Below are 27,224 nucleotides of genomic sequence, written 5' to 3' on the forward strand. Positions count from 1 at the left end.
GTTAATACAAAGACATTTTTCTGGAATCTTCTAGGTTCGTCTATAAATCTTGGCTTCAAATCCTTCTATACTTTCCAAGTTGCACTGTCTAAAATCCTAAAGAAAAGTTAAAACTTCCAATTCTGTAACAGCAAAAGGCAGAAATATGTTGAAAAAAAAATCAGGGGAAGAAAGTGCAAAATCAATTTTATAGAGAAAGCTTATGCATATTCTGAGGAAAAACTCTTCCCATGAAAAAATTAAAACGAAGGCATTTTTAATTAATTACATAGCTACTCTGCTTTTGCTAAGAATTGTTTCGCAAATTGTGCTAAAAAGACAATTTAAGCATCTATTACCTTTACTAATTCAGAAGTCAAACAACAAAAATCAGCGTTATACCTACAAAATCTTGTAGGTATAACGCTGATTTTTGTTGTTTGACTTCTGAAGTAGTATTTATTCGGCGTGTTATTGTGTCTTATCTATTACCTTATTTATTTTTCTGATCGCCAAAATGGAAATTAATGTCACTTTATAATACGATAGCGAAAATGAAAACGTTTCATTTCAGTGTTATTTCATGAATACGATTTCAATATATTAGCATTATTTTAATAAAATTTATCATTGCTGGTGACGTTTTAAAAAAATATCGTCGAAAAACTCCCAGAGTTCCGAATTAAAAATTTCTATAGAAACTGATCTTAAAATCGTCAAAATTTTGATAAGTCGCCAAATTTAGAACCGTTTAATAAAAGAATTAACAAAAGAAAAAAAGTTTTTTAAGAACATTTCATCAGAAAAAAATTAAATAATTTCGAAATACTTAATGTTTCACTTGTAGGGTCTGTCCCGTCGAAATATAATAAATTTAATTAAATATTCCTTATGAATTCCTGCAAGGAATGAAATTTAAATTTAAACAAATTTAAATTTAAATTTTAACAAACACGTATAAAAGTTTAAAAAAAAAATTTTAAAAAGCCAAAATAATTTTAAAAAAAATTTTTTAAAATGTGCAAACATAGAAAAGATTTAATTCTCGAACTAATCTACAATATCATTTAAATTCAGAAGCATAAGCAAATCAAGTGCAAAACTAATCCATGAAAATAAATTCACTAGTTTAGCAAATTAAAATTAATCCAAACAATTTTTTTTTAAAATGCATAAGTGAATGACTGTTGAGTAGGCAGGAGACAGACTTATCAAGGGAAAGTTGCCTCCAAACCTAACTCTCCAATTATTCAATTCGTGTTTCGTCATTCATGCAGGCAAGCGTTGCACATTTTTTAAAATTTTTTTTAAATTATTTTGGCATTTTTTTTTTAAATTTTGGCTTTAAATTTTTTTTACTTTTATACGTGTTTGTTAAAATTTAAATTTGTTTAAATTTATATATTATATGAATATATATATATTATATTAATAATGTATATATATATATATATTATTAATGTAATATATATTAAAAGAAGGAACACATTTCCTTTTATTAAAGTATATATATATAAAAAAGGCAGATTTTTATGTTCACAAAGTTTATCGTTTTCCTGAACGGTTGGAATAGTTTAAATGATTGATTTGGGGAGGGGGACAACAATATTGTTTACATGTTTTTTTTTTTTTTTTTTCTTTTTACTTCTTAGAATACATTTAGTGTCAAAGATGTGTTTTGTACAATCAAGACTTTAATTCATTCCTCTTTGAAAATTGTCTAAGAAAATATAGTAAAAATTAGACAGAGGATTTCTGTGTAGAAAATTTAGACATGAAATAAGTTAAAAGCGATTAAATCAACTACAAAATGAATAATTAATCATATCATACTGGTTATTAACAATATCGTAAGCCTGTTTATTTTTTTATGGAAATACTTGGCATTTTCAGGACACAAAAGGTATTTCAAAGACGTTTGAAATATTAGTACAAACACATTATTAAATTAAATTGAAATAAATAATGGGATGTAATTTAAAAGACAGAAATAATTTAATGTCAAAGATTTTGATTTAAAAATTTGCACATACAAATGATTTATCAGATTTTCTAGGGTTTTATTTCATAAATAACTTTGATTTTGATATATGTCATTTGAACCTATAAACATGTGTGGATACTGAAAAAGTGACGAATATATAAGAATATTATAATGTTCAGTAAGTTTTCTTATTGAATAATAAGTTCTGACAGTCCTATGCTATTAGACTAAAGTCTAAGTTTGCATAAAAATTCCTCAGTTAAATCAAAGAATTTAAGTAATTTCTGTAGCCTTTTTGTCAATGCATTAAAGAATTTTTTAACTAATTACACGTCCTCGCTTGCAATTAGAACTATCATTAAATCCCTATTTTATCTAATCCCTTCCTGAACATTACCATTCATACAGATTGACCTCGTCTTTGTAACTGATAATTATTACTTGCAAATTATTCTCTTGCTGGTGAACTATTAACAACCCTTTCTATTACTGAGTTAGGGTTAACAACCTTCGCTCTCGCTACCGTCGGCTCAGGCAAACATTTCGTTCGCAGTGTAGGTACCCGGGCAACTTGGCGCTACCCCGGAGTATCTAGATGCCGATTTTCGATTATTTGATGCTTCGAACGTGAGTAAGATTCCTAAAAAATAGTTGCAGATGACAGGCTTAGATGTAGCAAAAATAGGCATAATCTTACGGATAGTCCTTGGCGAAAAAATATGCGAGACGACAGAGACCAGTGTGCTACGGCTGTAGCCGCTCAACCAATCCAGGCGGAGAAAGGCGTGAGTAAGTACATAACGGTATCAGGACTGGTATTCCTCTTTACTTGCTTTGGAAACATGAACTGTCCTGACTCGGAACAGGGAGCTTACTCAAGCTATGTTCGATAAATTGTGAAGTAGACAATACACACAGGAAGGGTATACGAAACCCTTTATTTTTCTATCTTTACAGAGCTTTCTGGAACTTCGGAATACAGAAACCAACCACTTGTGGTCTGAACATAAGAATATAAAAATACTAACTAAAACTCTAACTAAACTAACTTTGGATTAATATACAAGTGCCTACTTTAAGATTGGCCGTTAATTAACAAAAAACCGTATGTGGTACAGAGAGCTTCTAAAACTACGATACGTTTAAAATTATCACGAGGATTAAACCTCTGGTCTTGAAGGCAACCAGCAAACGAGTAAAACTACTATGGCCAGCGGCCTGCTTCTAATAACTCCTTCCTCTCTCTTGCTTGGCAAAAAGCCACAACTTAAGTACTTGGCGTTAGCAAGACAAATTTGCATAAATAAGTTAAAGCTTTTAATTCTGGCCGGAAGTAGAAAATAAGAAGTGATAGTAAAGATTTAAAATAAAATAAACGTTAGTAAAACTTAGGATCCTTACAACGGTACCGTGCAAAGTAAAAGAAATGCCAGTAATTGCGATAGGGTCAGAGAGTCAGATGTGTGATATACATATATAAATAAATCTAACTAACGACATTATACAAAGCAAAAACAAGATATGGGAAATATATGATAAAATACAAATGGCGTGACGTAAGTGTATACAAAGTGTACATAGTAAAGTGATGGGTACATGGATATAAGCACAAAGTATGAAGTATGCATAATAATAATTGAGGCATATGAGGTATTCATAGAGATAATATATTTATATTTATTGATTTTTTTCTTCTTTTTTCATTTTTTTTTTAGTTCATTCTCATTCATATGATGTTTATATTGATTAATTAAGATGCCTAAGTACCGCAAGCGGTCGCTTTCTGTTTGCCCCGTCATTATAGTCATAATTCCACATCTGGATATTGGGGTTTTGAATTAATGTCATTTTACTAAAGAATCTTTCGGCAAGAGTTGCCATGTAGACATGAATTTCTGGTATTTTAAATTCTCTGTGGATTGCCGAGTTCCTAATAAACCACGGACAATCCACAGCTTGTCTTAATACAACATTCTGCGGTACTTGGAGTCTTTTGATTGCAGTATCATTAGTATACCCCCAGACAGGGCAGGCGTAAGTATGTAGGGTTTATATTTATTTTAACTAACATTTATTTTAAGTTTAAACTATCTTTCCTGTCAAGCCTTACTTTCCCCTGGAACTGCCAATGCCAGAGTATGTAAATTTTAGTAGAACGCGCAAGGATTCAAATTGTCAGCGGAAGTAATCTGAGTTAAATAGAAGGGAAACGAGTTCGAAAGTGTGCTTTCTTGCTTCACGAGGGTGGAGGTGGCTAGTTAGAAATTGAAGAACCACGCGTTTCGGCCTGTATGCTTCCTCGGCAGTTTGTTAATCTTTCAACGTAATATTCAGAAGTTTGCTGAATTATCAGCGGTATCTTAGAACGAGGTGAGGTTAGTTACGTTTAGAGAGCCTCGTAGTTAGATACTTGTTATTATCTCTTTTCAGGTTCTTATTTTTATTTTATCGCCAGGTCGGCGTAGTTTGTGAGCGTCAAGAGCACGCATTTGTTATTTCTAAAGTTGAATAAAAAGGGACTTAAACCCTTCTCAAGACTTTGTCTACTTTCCAGTTCTCAGCAGTCACCACTATTGTTGCGTGCAGGTTGGAAGCGCGCAACATTACATTGGCGCCCGAACACTTGTCGAACTGAAATGGCCGAAAATTGGATGGAAGTTGCTGGACAACAAGAAATGGCAAGCCAATTGGAAGGATTTGGATACCTGGTCCAGACGTCGAGAGCGTCAATTAAGCCAAACGTCAATTTCGACAGAAAAAATTCGGTGGCGATATTTCTAGAAGGCCTAGAAAATCACTTCCAGCTCTACCCTGTGCTTGAAAGACAAAAAGTTGCCATCGCCACATCTGCACTAAGAGGACAGGCCGCGCTATGGTGGAAGAATATAGGCAAATTTTTATTAGGGTAATTTGGAGGCCAGACATATACATTTGAAAATTTCAAAAAATCGTTAGTAAAGGCCTGCCCTATAGTGAAAGATCGAGCAAGGCTAGAAGCCGAACTATATAGTTTCTATCAACGGGATATAGAAGAGTTGACGGACTTTATTCTGCGAAAAATTAAGCTGACGGATATGCTGTATGGGAAGAAACCCGACGCGGAGATTATTGAAATAATCTTACCAAGATTGTTACCTGCTGTTCAAGACTACTTCGAAATTAGAAACCCAAGCACATTGCAGGAGCTCTTCGAATTGGAGGTGAAGTTTCAAAATCGCAGAATAGCGGAAAAAGCTAGAGGGGCATCATATTCTCAAAGTACCCGAAGACTATCTTCAAATGAGCAAACCAGAAATGCAAACCGCTCTTAATAGCGGAAAAAGCTAGAGGGGCATCGTATTCTCAAAGTACCCGAACACAATCTTCAAATGAGCAAACCAGAAATGCAAACCGCTCTTATTGGGGAAAGAGCTATCAAGCTAACTCATCGAACCTCGAAGGTCAGGGCCCAAAAACGAAATTCGAAAACAAACATCCGCGTACCCAGAAGGCAGAAGTTGAAAGGAAAACTTTAAACGAGTAGAGGGGGCTGTGAAAGCGAGGGTCCAGACCCCGGAAGTTTTAAAAAAACCCTCAAAAAGACATTTAAATACGGTCATCGTAAAAAACTCACATCTACCAATTATACAAGTCCTGGTTGGCGATGTAACAGTAGAAGCCCTCATCGATACAGGAGCAGAAGGTAATTTTATGAGTAATACATTCTTCAAAAAGAATTTTTATAGGTTACGATTATTTAAAAACAATAACACAGAAATTATAGCGGCGCAAGGAAAAACCTGTCACTGCATCGGGAAAGTATCATTAAACATACAAGTAAAAGAGGAAAGCCTCAAAGTATTGATTTTTGTGGTAAAACATCTGCAAAATCCTCTGATTTTAGGTATAGAGTTTTTAAGGGCCGCGAGAGCCAAATTGAATTATCAGGACAGTTCTATTGTGCTGGAGATGGACCAGAGGGTGGTGGAACCTGTGGAACAACCGCAAGTTGACATTAGCCATTTGAATGACCATGAAAGTCAAGCCATCCAGCAAGTGGTGAGTAATTTTTCTAACTTGTTTTCAGAAAAGCCTGGTAGCTGTCAAATAGTTACGCATCAGATACAGTTAACTGCCGAAAAACCTTGTAGGACTAAACCGTATCGTATAAACAAAAAGACCTAATCATCGAAGAACATATTCAGGAAATGTTAAAGAACAAAATAATAACGCCCATAAATAGTGAGTACGCGAGTCCAGTCGTACTATGTAAGAAAAAGAACGAGTTTCCTCCGGATAAAAGGGCTTGGAGGTTTGCTATCGATTACAGAAAACTGAATAGTATTATTAAATTCCCAGTTTACCCTTTGCCGGTTATAGAGGAAATTATTAGAAACATTAAATCTACTAGATACATGACTACTTTGAAATAGCTATGAAGTCTGGCTACTATCAAATAGCTATGAAACCCGAAGACATACATAAAACCGCGTTTATAACAAAATCGGGCACTTATGCATTTTTACGCATGCCCTTTGGGTTGTGTGGGGCCCCATCAACATTCCAGAGAGCTATCGACATTGTTCTAAAGCCTGTCCTAGGAAAATCGACATTAATCTATCTAGATGATATAATTATAACGAGTAGTACGTTGGAACAACATATTAAAGATCTAGAAGAAGTGTTTAAATTATTAAAAGAGGTCGGCCTTAACGCCTCAAAATGCAAGTTCGCAACTAAAGAACTTAAATATCTGGGTTATAAAATTTCGCAAAAGGGTATAGAAACTCAAGATTCAAAAATAAAAGCAATCAAGAATTTCCCACCTCCCAACACCGCCAAGAAACTTTTTTCTTTCCTTGGGTTATGTTCTTATTATCGGTCATTCATAAAAGATTTTGCTAATATTGTTGAACCCTTGTTAGTAATTAAAAGAAAGAAAAGTAAATTCACTTGGACAGCAGAAGCAAATACCGCATTCGAAAGGTTAAAAGAAGCGTTTATCAATGCCTCTGTTTTGAAATTCCCGGAGGGGGACGAAAACCTGGAAATTGCAGCAGATGCGTCGGACTATGCTGTGGGTGCGGTTCTTATGCAAAATGGCCATCCTTTGGCATTTTTTAGTAAACCGTTGAACCCTACACAAAGGAATTATACAGCTACAGAGAGAGAAACATTAGCCGTATTAAAGCGCCAGTAACAGTCTTTTCGGATCATGCGGCTGTTGGTAGACTTTACTCGGGGAAAACCCTAACGCCCAGGTTAATAAGATGGGCTTCAAAACTCCAAAAATATAATCTAATAATAAAATATATACCGGGTAAGGAAAACAATGTAGCTGATGCACTTTCTCGTATAAAACTGGACGATGAAGGTAACGAACTTAAATGTGCTGTGTTGACTTCAAAAATTTTAGATTCTAGAGATACAATTATCGCTGAACTGAAAGCTGATCCTGAATTTGGAAGTATCTATGCATATTTGAAAGACCCCGAAAGCTTTGAGCACACAGATATCGATGCGATAAGAAATAGAGCAGAAAACTATGAAATAATAGATAATTTATTATTTTATACGAAAACAACAAACGAAAATCTCGAGTACAAACCAGTCATCCCAGCCTCGCTTCGATTAAGCATTTTGAAGGAATTACACGACGCGAAAACAGCGGGTCATTTAGGGGTCAGAAAGACTTTAAAAAGAGTACGCGAGGCAGTATATTTCCCGCAATTATACAAAATAGTGACTGCGTATGTCAGGTCCTGCAATCAATGTCAGTTAATAAATGATATTAATTACAGCCCGGCCGGGTACTTAAATAGCATTCACGCTACATTTCCGAATGAAATTTTAGGCATAGATCTGCTTGGTCCCTTCCCCCAGAGCGAGTTAAATAAAAATCGTTTTCTTTTAGTAATTGTAGAACATTTTTCAAAATGGACAGAAATTGTTCCACTTAAACTCGCGTCAGCCAAAACAGTCGCAGATGCATTCTTACACAGATACATTTTAAAATATGGTGCACCGATAAAAGTCATTAGCGATAACGGAAAACAATTCATTAGTCAAATATTTGAAAACATATGCACTGGACTTGGCATACGCCATATCAAAATGATTCCGTATAGACCACAGGCAAACATAGCAGAAAGAGTGAACAAAAACATTGTAAAAATAATTCGCAGTTACATTAGCACACATCACAAGCGCTGGGATGGCTACATAAATGAATTAGCTTATGCTTTAAGAACGGCAAATCACAATACTACGGGAAAAACCCCAGCAGAATTATTTTTAGGCCGAAAGTTAATTACGCCTTTAGATAAATTATTCTTTGTGCAACAAAGAGAGCAAGAGTTTAAACAGAAAGATGTGCAAAAACTTATTGATCAGGCGCTTAAAAGCTCGTATACGGCAAGAAATAAGCAAAAAATATATTACGATAGAAAACGCCGTGAAGCAGATTTTAAAGTTGGGGATAAAGTATTGAAGCGGAAATTTTCTTTATCAAGTGCCCCAGACAATTTTACGGCAAAGCTAGCTCCAAAATTTGAAGGTCCCTATGTAATTCAGGAAATCAAAGGAGTAGTATTATGTCTTAAGAACGAGAGAGGGGAAATCTGTAAAGAAAGTCCCGACCAGGTGAAAAAATACTATAATCAAAATGATTTTGAAATCCTTAAAAGTTTCTTGCAGGACTCAAGCGTAAAAGAAGTAGAAGGTCCCGAAATAACGTCACCCGTTCCACCACCCGAGAAGCAGAGAACTGAAGAGAGACCTAGCCCTTCTACAACCCAGGCGACGGTACCGAAAAGAAAAAACGAAAATTTTCAGACTCCAGCATTTAAGAAAAACAAGAATGCAAAGCCACCGCGTAAAGAAACCTTGGTAAAAAGGAAAACACCACCTACAACGTATCGCAGTAGAAATTATACATCAAGGAGAACGCTCCTACGGCCAGAGAGTCAGGTGCAAACAAGGCCGCCGTTCCGGAAACTAAAAAGACAACAGGAGGAACGAAAAGAACAGCAACAACAGAAGAAATTCAAGAAGGACTCCAGACCGGAGGACGTCAAGACCAGCCGTCCAAGGGAAAAACGAAAAAGACAGCAACCCGACGACTGCTACGCCAAGAGGCCAGCATGCAGAGGACGCAAAAGAAAAACTAATGTGGAGGACACTCGGAGGTCAGTAAGGAGAAGATTGACGTCCATGAAACCTATAACGTGGGAACAATTCTGCCAGAAAAGAATGACGGAGTTTCAATCATCGAACACTCAAAGATAAGTTAAAATCTTCCATAAAATTTTTCTTTTGTTCCGAAATGTTATGCGTAAGTACGAAGTTCTATGTTTTGACGAAAGTCAATATGTCTCGGTTGAGACTTAGTTTTGTTTTACTTTATTTAGCTAAGGCAAAAGTATTATTTTCTTTAAGTACAATATCTAAGAACAAGCAGTTTCTGTTGGTCGAAAGACTAATTCTGTTATGTTAGAGCCAAAATTTGGCCGAAGATAAAAATAACTTCGAATTCTTGTATTAATAAAAACTTTAGTTTCAGTGCCGCCAGCTTGGCGAAGAATAAGTAAAGTAAAAATTTATTTTCTCTTATTCATTTTATGGTAAATTGTAAAAATCATATGTATTAAAATTTTGTAAATATACGTAAATACTTGAAAGTTATGTAAAAGTAGAATTTAGTCTAAAAGCATAAAATTTTAGATGCTAAAAGTAAATGCTCAAAAGCAATGAATTCAAAATTTAAGTATTAAACTGTAGATAAAATCATGCTTTAGAGCGAAAGCCTGCATGTCTAAAGATGAATGAGGGGGAAGTTAGAATGAATGTGTTTTGTAGGGTTCTCCACCTACACCTGAATTTTAAGAATGTTAAAGTAGCTCATCGAGTTGTAGAATGTCGAGTAAGGTGTGTCTATTTGGTTGTTGAATTCTAACAAATCATGGTGGTGGCAAATGTAGGGTTTATATTTATTTTAACTAACATTTATCTTAAGTTTAAACTATCTTTCCCCTGGAACTGCCAATGCCAGAGTATGTAAATGTTAGTAGAACGCGCAAGGATTCAAATTATCAGCGGAAGTATTCTGAGTTAAATAGAAAGGAAACGAGTTCGAGATGTGCTGTTCTTACTTCACGAGCGCGGAGGTAGTTAGCCAGAAATTGAAGAACCACGCGTTTCGGCTTGTGCTTGTCTCGGCCAATTGTTAATCGTTCAACGTGATATTCAAAGTTTGCTGAATTAGCAGCGGTATTGTAAAACGCGGTGAGATTAGTTACGTTTAGAGAGCCTCATAGTTAGAATCTTGTTATTATTTCTTTTCAGGTTCTTATTTTTATTTTACCGCCGGATCGGCGTAGTTTGTGAGCGTCAAGAGCACGCAATTGTAATTTCTTAAGTTGAATAAAAAGGGACTTAAACCCTTCGCAAGACTCTGTCTAATTTCCAGTTTCAGCTGTCACCACTTGGTTGCGAGCAGGTTGGAGGCGCGCAACTGTACACACTTCTTGCTTAGAAACTTGAGTATCACACCGTTTATATTAGAAATAGGAACAAATTATAATTCATGAACCTGTTCACCTATTCAAAAGATTAGAATGTATAGGAAGAGGTGCTAATTTTATTTCTTTAGTAATATGAAAATTCAGAATAAATATGAAATGATATATGGTAAGGGCCGGTGTAGCAGAATTTTTAGAATTTAGTGACACACTGAGCAACAAAATCTAGAAGTGGCAAAATTTTAAAAATTAGGAAGGCATTAGGCAGCAAAATTTAGGATCCACAGAGATTGCATCCGGTGAGAAAATGCGTAGCACCAGGCCTTTGTATGATGCACAGAGCCGTGGCTAGGGTTTTCAGAGCCCGGGGACAAGTGAAGATTTTGCGCCCCCCTTTTCTGTATGCCAAGAATGAAAAGCATGTCATTCTAAAGTTTTGCAATATCAATTTGGAACCCCATGGATGCTACGCCCGGGGACAGATGTCCCCCCTAGCTATAGGACTGATGATGCAAGATGAATCTTTTAAATTCTCAGCTTTCAATTTCTTTATTAATAGAAAAATTCCTTTCTATAAATGTCTGCCCATGTTATAAGATTAGAAGCATTTTTTATATTGTTGTATATATGCTTGTGTCTAATGTAAAGTAGAGAAAACGAAGAGAAGATAAACATGTTTCCAAACAGTAAAGGTTCATCATAAACGTTTTGTAAAATACATGCATTATGTGTTAATACCATGAAGACATTTTTCTGGAATCTTCTAGATTCGTGGCTCTATAAATCTTGCCTTCAACTGCTTCCAAACTTTCCAAGTTGCAATGTATAAAATTCTAAAGAAAAGCTATCACTACTTATTCTGTAATAGCAAAAAGCCAGAAATATGTTGAAAAAAAAGTGTAAAATGAATTTTATAGAGAAAATTCATGCATATGGAGACAATTACGCGGAAAAACTTTGTAAATTGTGCTAAAGCGTAATTTATGCATTTACTACCTTGTTAATTTTTCAAAATCAAAATAGTGTATAATAAGGGCAAAAATGGAAAGTAATGTCACTTTAAAATACGATAGCGAAAGATAAAAATGTTTCATTTTAATGTTATTTCTTGAATACAGTTTCAATATATTAGCATTATTTTAATGAAACTGATCAATGTCATAATGCTTTAAAAATAATATCGTAAAAAAATTCCCAGATTTCCCATTTTTAAATTTTCTACAGAAACTGATCTTAAAATCGCCAAATTTGGAACCGTTTAACAAAGAATTCACATTCCCAAAAGCGAAATGTTGTTTAAGAGCTCTTCATTAGAAAAAATGAAATAATTTTGAAATGCTCATGTTTCACTTCTTGCTCAGAAACTTCAGTGTCTCACCGTTTATATCAGAAATAGAACAAATTATAATCCATGAACCTATTCACCCATTAAAAAGATAAATAACTATATTTGACTTTGAATTGCCAAAAATATTTCTCCGAAACGCTAATTCACATTCAAAATGGCAGTCGTAAAGACGCACAGAAATTTCAGATGATTAAAATTAAAGAACTCCTGCCGATTTTGGTCGAAATTAAGGATTTTTTAAGGACCAAAAATCGATTTCAAAGAACCTGACATTTAAGGACCGTACGAATCCTAACTGTATTATACATCATTAGCCCCAATGCATCAAAGATGCACGAGACTGGAGCATGAAAAAGAATACAAAAATAGAATTACAAAAAGACAAAAGAGTAACTAACCTTATCACAGTAACTACATCATAACTAGAAAATGTAAAAAGGAAAATTAGTCGCTGAATGTCAACTGCATTAAATCTCTAACCCGCCAATTATCGACTGCATATGTTTTCTCCCTTCAAGGAGGAACATTTTAGCAAATAATGTCTGTCCATCTCAAAATTCTGGTTTCACAGAGTACACAAGGGGCTCTCAGTGCGCTGCAGATATTCAGCGAGGAAATCATGTCCGGTCTGCAAACGGAACGCTGCAACTGCGATGATTCTGAGAAAGACCTGGATATTACAAACCGAATCTCTCCACTTTTTACTCTTAATTTCTTCAAGTAATTTAACATCTAAAATCGAAATAATTATCGAAACTTTGTAGCAATTTTAAATGTTAGCAAGTGTAACTAATAAATTAATTTATATCTTGTTTCAACCATAGGACTATGTGCGCTCTGATATAAATAATTCACATTTTTCATTACTTAAACATAAGACAAAAACTCACTTCAAACATTTTCCTTAAAAAAAAATTTAAAAAAATCTTTCTTAATTAGGAACAATTAGGGTTAGTTCCCAAACTAAAGATCTAATTTACCAAACTGAATTTTTTTAACTATTTCGGATTTTTCAAAACTAGCAAAATCCATAAATTGAGTGCATAACCTACTTCCTGTCAGTTAGATTACACTGACACAAAAAGTGGCGTCGAAACCGATACACATAATTGCAAACTGCTCGTCTAGTGGTAGAAGCAAACGAGCACGCCAACCAAAACTTTAGGTAGATACATTTATACGGAGCTCAAAGTAATAACTTCTGCTTCGTGAGAAAACAGGAAAGAAAAAGACTGCACAACGACCTTGTTTCAAATAGAATGACACACTTTCTGGAAAGCAAGGACAAATGAAGGGATGATTTCACTGATTTCATGCAACACAGAATGCGTGAGAAAAGATGTAGTTACACGACGATCGATTATACCTTTACAGATGAAGAGAATTTCATTGAAACTTTCATCCTTAACTATAACTGGAAAAATAAAAAAATTAACTAGCATTTAAGCCAAACTCTTACCCCTTTCCCTAGATCTCGCAGAGTATTAATTTGAGGTATAACTTTATTTTGAAATAGAAATGAATGGGCGAAAAGTACTTTTTGATTAAACAAATGATTTACTTTTATTAATCTTTATCTTCTCAAACATCGTAAATATCCCCCAAAACAAAATACAAATTTTCGAAAACATCTGATAACTTGTAAATAACTTTAATACTTCAAAAATCAAAATACTTTCCCAAAAACTCTTGAGAACCGTTTCAAATACGAAAACAAAATACAAATTTTTGAAAACATCTGATAACTTGTAAATAACTTTAATACTTCAAAAATCAAAATACTTTCTTAAAACTCTTGAGAACCGTTTCAAATATGAAAACAAAATGCGCAAACTGATTTTCGCTTCTGAAAATCATGAACCAATGTTATATAATTCATTTTTCAATACTTCCGAAAAGAATATTAGGCCAGAAGATAATTTCAAACAGAAGATAAAATAAAAAAGTAAAATGTCTAAACAACATTAACGCTTTTAAAATACTAAACTGACACTGAAACACTTCCTTACTTTTGAACACATAACTGATATGCATTTTGCACGTATTTGAGTACCACCGTAAATCATCTCTAGTGTTGTTACATTACTAAATTTCTAACGCGTGCGACTTAAACCATTTCGTTTTATATTTTCCCTTTCAATTTCTTTTACGAGTTATTTTAATATGTTAAAAATATAAAGCAGGCAATGCTTCGTTGGTCTATAACCTCAGTCTCATAATCTTTCGCGGAACACTTCGTGACTGTTTACGGAACACCAGTATTCAACGGAGCACAGTTTGACAAATGCTGGACTAAAGAATAAATACTGTAGAGACATTAGGTTATTTGGAAGCAGGAAACATGAAAAATTAGCAATGCCCTCGCCGGGACTCGAACTACGAACCTCCCTAAAAAGCGCCGAGTGAAATACCTTACACACTCCCCCATTTAAAGGGCGACTGGGGATTAGGGAACCAAATCCTGGTGGTGGAGAATCATGATCCGCCATCTTTTTAGTTCGAGTGCCACTGTAGAGTCATTAGGATTTTTTGAAGCAGGAAAGATGAAAAATGTACAATGCCTTCGCCGGGACTCGGACCTCTCGAATACGTGCCGAGCGTGCTGACCATTACACCACGAAGGCATGCCAAGAAGGCGGGAGAAACACCTTATAATATCAACGTTTGTTAAAAATGAGAGAAATGAACAATAGAGAATCACGAAATGATTAAAACTGTTTACGCAAAACCGTTAGGTTTTTTGTGCCAACATTGCGGTTGAAATTAATATGTTCGATTTTTAAAGAAGGACCGCCGGTGGGCAAGTGGCTAGCGCGTCGCGCAGCTGCACCACAGGTCCAGGGTTCGCTCTCCGGAATTCGCAAGGTTGACTCAGCCTTTATCGCTTAATTGGTTTCATAAAATGAGTACCAAGTTCGCTTGGGGTTAAACACCGGGGGGAGGTCCTGCGACAAGTTGACCACTTGTCCAAGGCATATGCTGATGCACCTAGGGGCCCAAAGGTCAAGAAAGCAGAAGAAAAGGGCACTGCAGGCCGTGGCCCACTAGCACTGTTGAGCCACTGAGTTTAGTTTTTTCTAAGGTAGGGAAGACATTGAAAAATATTTTAATTTCCTCAAATTCATTAAGTAGGTAGCCACTAATGTTTCTTCAAAAGTTCGATTTCGGCAACAAATTTGGCCGTCCCTGCTATAACATAACATTATGTTCGCCCTACTGTAAATGAACAATCCTTCTTCTGGAGCGAACGAGGCAGAAGCAAGTATTATGGGATGCATAACAGATTTAAGGACTTGAAAGAGAGAGAAAGAAAACCATCAAAGGGAGATCGAATTGTTTACCGTCGATGGAAAAGGGAATTTTTGGGTGAAAAAATTAAGAAATTACATAAAAAGTAACAAAGTTTTGTAATAAATACTGATAAAATCAAAATATTCAAAAAATTTTAATTTAACATTAATTAGAAAGAAAATGAATTTGACTAATTCTGATGTGAATGATACTGTTCGAAATGCGTTTAAAAAGCTATGTAATTAGTTTTCACTGGTACCGTTCACATTTGTCATATTACTCGATCTAGTATGCATCATATCTAGCCACTCATTTTCTTGTTCTGACATAACATGCCATACAGGCTTATTATATTTTCAGCATTTAGTGAATAATCAAATCAGTTACAAAACTCTCTTGCTTTAAACATCGATTTTCAAACCAGTTTGAGTGTTCAGCTTTGTTTTAAATTCGTGTTCTTTTAAAGTTGCGAATTGTGAAGTGCTATTTATGCAAAAAAAAATGGATAAATAAAGAAATTACTTCTTAACATTAATGGGAAAAAACGGAACGAGAAGGGCAATTGGATCCCTCTAAAGTATCCTCAAAATTAACGTTCTCTGGAGGGAGGGGGGAGAAATTTTAACTTTTCTGATTTTTATCCATTGCAATTTATTAATTCTCCGGTAATAAAGTAAAAGCATTCTAAGATATATTACGATAATACCTAAGGAGTGACAGGCTCTTAAAGAAGAGGTTAGGGTACTTTATAATTACAGTTTTTCTCATTAAGGAGTACGCGAAAGCCTAAAGGTTGAGAACCACTACTGCAACGACTACTGTAGAACGGTTTACCTTGCAACTTCGATACCAATGTAAGAAAGAAACCTTTACAGGTAAGTAAGTTATGATCAACGAAGAAAAGTGCTTTTAAGCTACGCCACTCGACGATTTAAGAATTTCGCTAAGCCCATAAAAACAAATTAAAAAGATTATAACTTTAAGTCTCAGAATCGAGAGCAAACGATCTGCCTGAGACCTAATTTCATAATCTCAAAGTATATTTGCCTTTTATAAGATGATTTAATGGACAAATTAAAGGCATATAATCACTGTTTCGAATTTAAGCGAATGCATAATATAGTCATCAGCGTAATGGTTATAAAATATGTTTATGCCAATTTTGCTGCATCCGGGCTACTAAGGACGGCGAAAACATCCATTTCATTAAAAAACAAGAAGGATTCTAGTAAATCGAAATTCGTTCAGTATTCTGTTCCTTATATCACATAAATAATCTAATTTTTCATTTTATAATCAACTATTTGCACCAACAAGAATCAATTATTCATAATAACCTTAACAAGCAAACAGATGGAGATCTATTATAATATTCTATATCTACTGTATTAAGCATGAATACCATATCTCTTAAACTATTTAGAAATAGCATTAAAGAGTTTATGAGCAACCATAAAAAATCATGCATCTTTATCCATGAAAGCAGTAAAGGCAATATTAGAATGAAAAAAAAAAAAAGCAGTTTTAATGTCAAAAACATGACATAACAACTTTCTTTATGAGGAAGAATAAAAAATCAAAGCTTTATAACAGGAAAACAATTAAATATAGCTGCAGTAGCTGATAAACTGTTAAGCTATGCATAGAATATATACTTATGTTACTGAGTAACTTGCAAAGTTCCTTATCTGATATTTATTTTATTTATTCATTTATTTATTTTAATTTAAGAAGTAAAACTCTTGGGCATTGATTCATTTCACAAATACAGAATTAAAATAAAAAGTATAAAATCAAACAAAAAGTGAATTAGGAATGTAGAAATTAAAAACAGCTTTTATAACACAACATTTTATCCTCTAATACTCAAAGCCATAAATTAATCTAGAATTTCGGCAAATCATTACAGAATAAATCCTTTGCAGCATTTTATAACCATCCACATTTATAAGCAGATCTAAATTATCATTCATTTTACACAAAAAGAAAAGTTTACCTTCCATCAAATTTTTATTCACTTGTTTTGGGGAAAAGGTTTATAATTAAAAAATAAAAATAAAAAAAAAATAATAAATAGCACTGAATTTTCGTCACAGAATTCTTTTTTGTTAAATTTTCACAAAGCAATCAATTGAGAGGAGGACTAAGAGATGATTGGTAGCATTGCAAAATAGTATATGCCCAAATAATAACATGCAAATTTCATATGTTGACAAAGGTCTATGTGGTTACCCATTTTAATATGGAAGTACCTATTTATACTACTGCTAGGCAAAATACAATAGAGAACTACAGTATAAATCTTAAATTCATAAAATTTATGAATATTTGGCTGATCTTTGGAATATGGTAACTAGAAGTTTGGCAACATTTTGAAGGCGATAAAGGTTACTACTTAGGACTTTGGTAATAATGTGAGAAGTACTTAGTTCCGATTACGCATTATTTTATGTGAGGGAAATGAGAGATCATAAGATATGTCATGTGACATTAATGGAGGAATTACAGTTCTTTAATTGGAAAAGGGGGGAATTTGGAAAACTGTAGTACTATATTATTTTGTATTAAGCTTCATTGTGTGTTGTGTGAAATAGTGGAAGTGTGCGTGCCACGTAATGAAGATTCTAAAGATTAGGTAAGTTAGTATTTTTAATCATTTGAGAATATTATTTTTATGCATTGTTCTAAATGTAAGGAGTAAATAAATTAATATGATATTATTGGAAAATTGTTATTAGGAATGATTTAGTTTAAAGTAATTAGGATTGTAATCTAATTTTTATTAATTTAATGTATGTGCTTATTTATTTTATGTTTGTAGGAATTTGGTATACGTTTCAGTTGAAGTAAACGTGCATGGAAGTAATTTAAATATTTGACACTAAGTATTTGTAACCATTTGTAATGTTTCTGGTATGAATTCGTTGGTGACGTTTATAATATAACAGATAATTTAGAGGTAAAAGTTTTTGGATATTTTATTTATTTTATACGTGGAAATGTTCATCTTTGGAAAGGATATATACTTTTTGCGATCAGGTAATTTCATATATGTTCTTTTTACTAGATTTAAAGATTCAGAAAATTTTCATGCGTTTTCGTGAAATTTTTCTAATTTATAACAAAAAAGCAGTGAACATGGATATAGTGAAGAGTGTGCGCAATGCCATTTTTGTGCAATTCTGGGATGTTTAAGTAAAAATAAGTCGACGTGTACATGGTTTAGTGATATTTAATTAAATGATAGTTATTTTGTGAATTTTATGTTTGTAGGAATTTGGTATACGTTTCAGTTGAAGTAAACGTGTATGGAAATAATTTAAATATTTGACACTAAGTATTTGTAATATTTGTGACATGAATTCGTTGGTGACGTTTATAATATAATAGATAATTTAGAGGGAAAAGTTTTTGGATATTTTATTTATTTTATACGTGAAAATGTTCATCCTTGGAAAGGGTATATACTTTTTCACGATCAAGTAATTTCATATATGTGCTTTTTACCGAGTTAAAGATTCACAGAATTTTTTTGCATTTTCGTGCAAATTTTTGTAATTTACGAGAAAATAGCAGTGTAGATGGATAAAGTTAAGCGTGTGTGCAATGCCATTTTTGTGCAATTCTGGGATGTTTTTTTAAGTAAAAATAAGTCGACGTGCAAATGGTTTATGTGTATGTGCTATTCTGAAAAACGCGCAAGGAGTTTGCGATTGTGCACTTTTTCCCAATTTCGCAGTTAATATTTGTCATGATTAAGCAGTTTTGTTACATAAAATTTCTAGCATAAGTGTAATTCGGCTAGTAGATTGTTGGAAAAAGTGTTCAGTAAATAAAAAGAAAAGAAACATGTCTTTACTTCGTGAAGACATAATGGCGGCGAAAAAAAAAAAAAATAGAGGGTTGCTGTAGCAGAGTTTCGCCAAATTTTCGCCAAGTTACCATAATCCAAAGATCAACCGAATATTTATTTATAATACTAATTAATAATTTAATAGAGATTTTCATATACAAATATTACCTCATTTCATAATTCAGTTTAAGATTCACAAACTGTATTCCAAATATATTTTGATTCATCTGATATACTATAATTAAATAATCTTAGTTTCTCAAATGTGTTAGCACTTTTCTATTATTTGGACCAGATTCAGAAATGTCTATGGATGTGTGTGTGTATGAGTATACACATACATAAAAATCACGACATACATCCAATATGCCTACATACACACTCTGAATCTGGTAATGATAACAGAAAATTACCCTGTGTATTTTATCATTTCACTGTACTTTCTATCAGCAAAATGTAAAAGTAATTCACATGCAGAAATATTTATACCTTATAATTTGAAATATTCTGTAGTAAAACTTAAGCTAGTAGTGTATATCGTAAATTTCCGGTTATAAACCGAGAATTTTTTTTTTAAACTTTTTCTAAAGCTAAATTACGGAGTTGGCTTATATATAAATCCAATAACCTCATTCATATAGCATTAAAAACCAGCATCTCACAAAAATGCAGGCACTTTTCCATTAGCCAGGAGCAAGCAATAAATCGCTAAATATCACTTTTTTTCTTTAGTTTGTATTTCATAAGTTTATGATAAAAATTAATTTTAAAATGAAATAAATTACTCATTTTATGAGAATATGCTGTTTTATTTTCGAAATTGTTTACAATGGTTTGGTATGTCATCACCAAAATGAAAGATCCGTTGTTGGCAAAAATTGTGCCCAACTTTTTACTTTTGAACTTGTTTTCCATTTATGGAGAAATACCAAGCAGTCGTACTTTTGTTAGAAATTTCATCAAATGTGATCATCTGTAGTTTGAAATTCATCATATTAGAAATTTTCTCCCCGCTCATCTTTCAGACAAAAATAATACGGCACAGAAGATAAGACTATAGCTGATACCACACATCATATACATGAAAACAAAGGAATAGAATACATGTGCTACCTTTAGGTACGTTGCTAAAGTTAAAACCATCATCTTAAACATCTTACAATTTCTTTTTTTTTTTTTTTTTTTACTTACAACGATTTATCCACCCACAATACCTGCTGAATGGCATTTTTGCCATCATAGTGCCATGTTTAAATGCTCCAGGATATTTTTTTATTTCAGCTTACATATGGGTTTTGAATTTTGGGTAAATTTTTGAAGAAAAAATACACTTTCGGCTTACATTTTGAAGTATACGGTACTTCAGATTTTTTCTATTGTACTTTAAAAATCTTGCTTAGATTTAACTTGCTTCAAAAATATATTATTGATTATCCCATCAAAGAAGATTTCCTACATATAACTGTATTTATTTGTCTTAACTAATTTAAATTACATGCAGGAAAAGCGTAGAAACACTCATTCAGCAATAAGAAATGAAACTCAGTACAGTCAAAAGTCGTTAATCCGGACTCGTCGGGACTTTGGCGATTCCGGATTATCGATTTTACCGGATTATATATCATCAGTTTAAATCTGGTAAGATGGCATGCAGAAATTATAAAATTAAAAATATGAAACCGTAATTTATGAAATAAAGAACAATTATGATCTAAAGGGTATCAAAATTTACAAAAAAAGAAAGCTTAATATTTATTTGTTTACTTTATTAAACATTTCTTTCAATGTAAGTTGTTTAAGTTGCTTCGTTTTTTATGTGATAATACATTCTCTTTAATTCTTTAAACAGACATAATTTCTTGTTCAGTTACAAAGTTCCGCTGTTCAAGTCCTATAACTGCTGTGTCAAGAATACCGACTAATTTGTCAATTGAAATTTTTTCGTTTTTAATAACCTCTGTCACTTTCTTCGCTATCGGAAGCGAATTATAATGACGAGGAATTTGATTTAAATCATATCAAAGATATAGTACATCGAGATGAAATACTACATTTAATAAGGAATTATAAGCCAAATAAACTAAAAACATCTGCCCTGAAGATAAGGATAGTGCTGACAGATCAACTTCCAATTCATTGGGCGGCGCCGCGGCGTTAAAGATAAACAAAGTTTACATAAACAAACGTTAAAGTTTTTAAATAAACAAAGGATATGCCTTTATCCATTTTTTGTAGCAATTCCACTTTTTGTTTAATGAACTTCGAAACATACGTTCGCTTTGTAGATCATTTACATATTAATGAATATAGATCAGAAATTCTATTTGACATAATCTAAAGTTCAAGCTTACTTTTATAAAATTGCTCAAACAGTCTGCAAAAAATAATAAGCCGGATCCAATTCGAAGATTAAGGAACAACGCAATCTGCAACATTGACAGAAATAGATAATTAAATAATTTTTGCTTAGCTTATACCATCCATTATACATTAAACGCGCACTCGTAAACATATTTTGTGCACACGCACAAGCATATTCTCAGCCGTAAAGGCCTTACGGTTGAGAATCAAGCCATCAATGCGACGCATGCGCAGAAAGTTTGAAGCTTTGAGGTCCGGATTATGGGTGTCCGAATTAACGACTTTTGACTGTATAAAATTACTAGTATTGTGAGCTTATTCACTCTAACTGATAATCTGCAGAAAAGTACTTTAATCTTAAAAGAAAAGAATTGTGCTAAAAAGACCATTTTTGACTAATGTCTTAAATATTATTGTTTAGTAAATTAAGAAACCATAAACGTTTTAGTTAAATCAATGTTATTTCATTCACTTTACAACGGTATTTGATTTAAAAAAACAACTCTTATGTTTCAGATTTTTCAGATGCTTCTGAATTTTTATAATGAATTCTGACTGTCAGGAAAAAATACACATCCTTTAACACTGTTTTGCATAGGCATGGCTTCAATCAAGGGTAATAAAAATGTACATATATATTAGAATTCTGATGTAATGAAAGAGCAAAAATAAGTCTTTTATTACCATTTTTAGACTTAATTGCGAAATAGTACTTTCTTGTTAAAACAGCCACTATATAAAGTCTTTAGTAACATCTGAAATTTAGACATTACAGATTCGGGACTAAGTTTGCACTTTTGAACAACTCAGCACAATGGCCACCTAAACAGTGAAGTGCCTAAAAAATTACCTCGATAGCAGAAAGATTATTGTTTGTAAAGTTCCCTAAGTATGACTACAACAGTTGGGATTGTTAAAAAACCCATTTCTACTTTTATTATAACAGATGGACATTACAAGGGAATAAGTTAAAATCATTGTCATTACACATTTATAGCAGAAAACTAAAAAACTCTCACTTTACAATGATTACTTCTTATATCTGTGATGTGTTAAACTTAGAAAATGCAGAAATTATACGTACTTTTTTCATTCATTATAAGTGATCTGATATCTGTGTTGATTATAACTACATTTGATACAATAAAACAGCATAATTTTATTAATTTTAATAAATTTTCCTCTACAGAAGTCACCCCAAAACAGTGCAAATATAAAATTGCTATATATTACAAATTCTTGTTAAATAAACAATGCTTCGTTGTCTTAATTTATTGCAATTTTTAAAATATGTATATTAAATAAAATACCTATTATATTACAATTAGATTATTTTCTTACTAACATATAAAAATAATATTCATAAATACTGAGATAAAAATTACAGGCAGATACATGAAAAAAACACAAAGATATGGATGCAAGTGTGGTAACATAATAACTCATGGAATACTTATTATATATAACAGCCAAAATCACAAGCAACGGTATGTTTTTAATATCACTGAAGCTACAAAGTTTTATATCAATCTGAATTTAAATTCAAGAATATCCTTCCACAAGCTGAAAGATTCTTATTGCCTTATTCAACTTCAGAGAGCAAATTTCAGAATGGCGTTCTAAAAATATGTAAGAACATAGCTTTCAAAATTGCTCATGGGTCATGGTATATTTCAATATTGATGAGATAGCAGATAATTTATACATATTTGTTAAGCTTACAAAGCAACCAATTTGGATTGTTCTGCTTTGTTTACTGAAGAAAAGTACTAAACAGAAGCTCTCAAAGCAATGAAACAACACAAATTTCCCAATATATCAAATACTAATAGTTAGCTTGCAGAATTGAAATGCTGAACTAAACCTGAAACTCTCTTCCTTTTTTAAAATTTTCTAAATACATAATTTTAATTAAGGTACACACAAGAGAAAAAATAAAAGAATGCTTCATTTACACTTTTATGAAAGCTGCAAAATCTCTTGAAAGGCATTATTACCTTATTGGAGATAAACCTCATTAGATGAATTTCTGGGTTGATCTTTACATTATGGTAACTTGGCGATTTTTTGGCGACCAACTCTCCTACAGCAACCCTCTATTTTTTTCCCCGCCGCCATTTTGTCTTCACGAAGTAAAGACATGTTTCTTTTCTTTTTATCTACTGAACACTTCTTCCAACAATCTACTAGCCGAATTACACATACGCTAGAAATTTTATCAAACAAAACTGCTTAATCATGACAAATATTCACTGCAAAATTGGGAAAAAGTGCACAATACCATACTCCTTACGCGTTTTTCAAAATAACACATACACATAAACCAGGTACACGCCGACTTATTTTTACTTAAAAAAAATCCCAGAATTGCACAAAAATGACATTGCACACACTCTTCACTATATCCATGTACAGTGCTTTTTTCTCATAAATTAGAAAAATTTCACGAAAATACATGACAATTTTCTCAATCTTTAAACCCGGTAAAAAGAACATATATGAAATTACCTGATCGCGAAAAAGTATTTACCCTTTCCAAATATGAACATTTCCACATATAAATAAATAAAATATCCAAAAACTTTTACCTCTAAATCATCTATTACATTATACACATCACCAATGAATTCATACCGCAAGCATTACAAATACTTAGTATCAAAAATTTAAATTATTTCCATGCACGTTTACTTCAACTTAAATGTGTACCAAATTCCTACAAACATAAAATTCACAAAATAACTATCATTTAATTAAAATATCACTAAACCATGTACACGTCGACTTATTTTTACTTAAAAAAACATCCCAGAATTGCACAAAAATGGCATTGCGCACACTCTTCACTATATCCATGTACACTGCTTTTTTCTCATAAATTAGAAAAATTTCACGAAAATACATGACAATTTTCTCAATCTTTAAACCCGGTAAAAAGAACATATATGAAATTACCTGATCGCGAAAAAGTATTTACCCTTTCCAAATATGAACATTTCCACATATAAATAAATAAAATATCCAAAAACTTTTACCTCTAAATCATCTATTACATTATACACATCACTAATGAATTCATACCGCAAGCATTACAAATACTTAGTATCAAAAATTTAAATTATTTCCATGCACGTTTACTTCAACTTAAATGTGTACCAAATTCCTACAAACATAAAATTCACAAAATAACTATCATTTAATTAAAATATCACTAAACCATGTACACGTCGACTTATTTTTACTTAAAAAAACATCCCAGAATTGCACAAAAATGGCATTGCGCACACTCTTCACTATATCCATGTACACTGCTTTTTTCTCATAAATTAGAAAAATTTCACGAAAATACATGACAATTTTCTCAATCTTTAAACCCAGTAAAAAGAACATATATGAAATTACCTGATCGCGAAAAAGTATTTACCCTTTCCAAATATGAACATTTCCACATATAAAATAAATAAAATATCCAAAAACTTTTACCTCTAAATTATTTATTATATTATACACGTCACCAACGAATTCATACCGCAAACATTCCAAATACTTAGTGTCAAATATTTTAATTATTTCCATGCACGTTTACTTCTACTAAAACGTATACCAAATTCCTACAAACATAAAATTCACAAAATAACTATCATTTAATTAAAATATAATTAAATTCAAAAACACTACTTAAAATATAAATGAGCACATACATTAAATTAATACATACATAAATACCCATTTCGAATTCACTTTAGTTACGGCCATGGGATCCAAAAATTCACGAACACTGTTTCACACAACACAGAATAAAGCCAAATACAAAATTTCCAGATTTTTTCCCGATTTCCCCCCTTTTCCGATTAAAGAACAGTAATTCGTCCATTAATATCACATGACATATCCCATGATCTCTCATTTCCCTCACACAAAATAATGCGTAATCGGAACTGAGTACTGCTCACATTATTACCAAAGTCCCAGGTAGTAACCTTTATCGCCTCCAAAATGTCGCCAAACTACCAGTTACCATATTGTAAAGATCAACCAATTTCTGTCGTTATTTGAATTGTTTGTAATTTATTTTAGTTTATTTTGCTGATTTTTGCGCAATGGCTAGATTGTGTAATTCGTAGATTTTTTTTTAAGCTTAAACAAAATGCTGTGTATATGGTATCGGTAAAATCCTAGTATATGGTGCAGCCTTGGCACGATTTTGAAAATTATCGCCAACGCCAAAATGGCTCGTTTAACTACTCATCATACATGTCCCCGTTTACTGCTCATCATAAAGTCGCCAAAAGTAGCCAAATCCCTTGTGCACAAGATACTAGGATTAAACTCATGGTATTCTTTGAAATTTATTGTTGTTTTGTTCATGTATTAAAGCAAGGTGTGCGTAGTTCGTAAATTCCACTGCCTAGATTGTGCAATTCGTAGATTTTTTTTTAAAGTTTAAACAGAATGCTGTGTACATGGAAAATCTTTGAAATTTATTGTTGATATGCTAATTTATTAAAACAAGGTGTACGTAACTCGTAGATTCTTTCGCTGCCTAGATTGTGCAGTTCGTAGATATTTTTTTTTTAAAGTTTAAACAGAATGTTGTGTACATGGTATTCTTTGAAATTTATTGTTGTTATGTTAATTTATTAAAGTGAGATGTGCGTAGTTTGTAGATTCATTCATTGTCTAGATTGTGCAATTCGTAGATTTTTTTAAAGTTAAAACATATTGCTGTGTACATGGATTCTTGTCAAATATCTTTGGTTAGAAATTTTACGTTTTTGCTATCTAAATTTTTGGGTTTTGTTTCGAATTTTTAGCTTAAATTGTGTGTTCAAAACGTGGTTTTCGCATGTGCGAAAACAGCATTTTTGGAGACATTTCTGACTTAAAGTTCGAAATGCAGACAAAAAATTTACATAGTAATATGGCACTGTGGAGTTTCTTGCCAAAAATGTTTGGCGAAAAATTTGTTGCCTAATTTGGTGACTTGAGGGTGCATATAAGAGTAGTTCCAAAACAGCATAAAAGAGGAAAAACCTCTTATGCATCTAAGCACTACACAAAGCAAATATCCACTTCCCTTATTTAGAAATTTCTTTGTCTTCAGTCTGTGGCACACATAATTCTTTAACAGCATCCAGAAACTTTCTAAAATTATCTGAACTCAAATCCGTATATCAGCGTTGCCACATAAATAAGAGTCAAATATATCCTCTGTAGTTCGGGACTGTTCGGAAAATGGCTATTAAGTAAACCTTTGTTTACACAACAGTCAATTAATGCTCTTTTCCCCTTTCATTCCAAATCGTACAGAAACTTCAAATTAATCTTACTACATTCAGAAATTCTACCGTCTAAACAACAAAACAAGCAATGCACTTCTTAACGAACCCACACCATAAGCCCTTAAAAAATCCCATAATTCAAAATTTACCACATTCATGCAACCGTTATGTCATAATAGGGTATTCAACTACTCAGGTTACCATAAATGAAACAACAACTTGGAGATAAACGAAAGAACAACTTGGAGATAAACGAAACAACAACTTCACGATAATGCAAGGGGTACCCTTCAGTCTACTCTAACCATAGTGTCCCCCAAGACTGAATCACTAATCAACCGAGATATGTTCCACATGTTCTTATCCAATTATATCTCAGAGGATCAGTAATTCAACTTGGTGGCCCCTATAGTACGGAAGTACCACATTTTCTTACTAAAATTTGCTATGTGATAAAAATACAATGCCTTTATAACAGCATCTTTCCTAAAAAAAAAATAGAGTTATTCCTTCTAAAACACTGACTGAACATTAAAATCAATCCTATTGAAATAATTTATTAGACAGTTAACATGATAGATTAAGCTAAGAATTATACATCTTAAACAACTTAATATTTAAATATTAA

The 27,224-nt window shown here is 32.7% G+C and overlaps 1 protein-coding gene across 3 annotated transcripts in view; it reads right to left on the reverse strand.

Moving 5' to 3' along the window:
• LOC118188176 (uncharacterized) overlaps positions 1–27,224 on the reverse strand; it is a 155,810-nt gene that overhangs the window by 127,939 nt on the left and 647 nt on the right. The window lies entirely within an intron of this gene.

Source organism: Stegodyphus dumicola, chromosome 3, assembly GCF_044657685.1.
Source record: "Stegodyphus dumicola isolate Sdum_Otavi_A_Nest chromosome 3, ASM4465768v1".
NCBI classification, from domain to species: Eukaryota; Metazoa; Arthropoda; class Arachnida; order Araneae; family Eresidae; genus Stegodyphus; species Stegodyphus dumicola.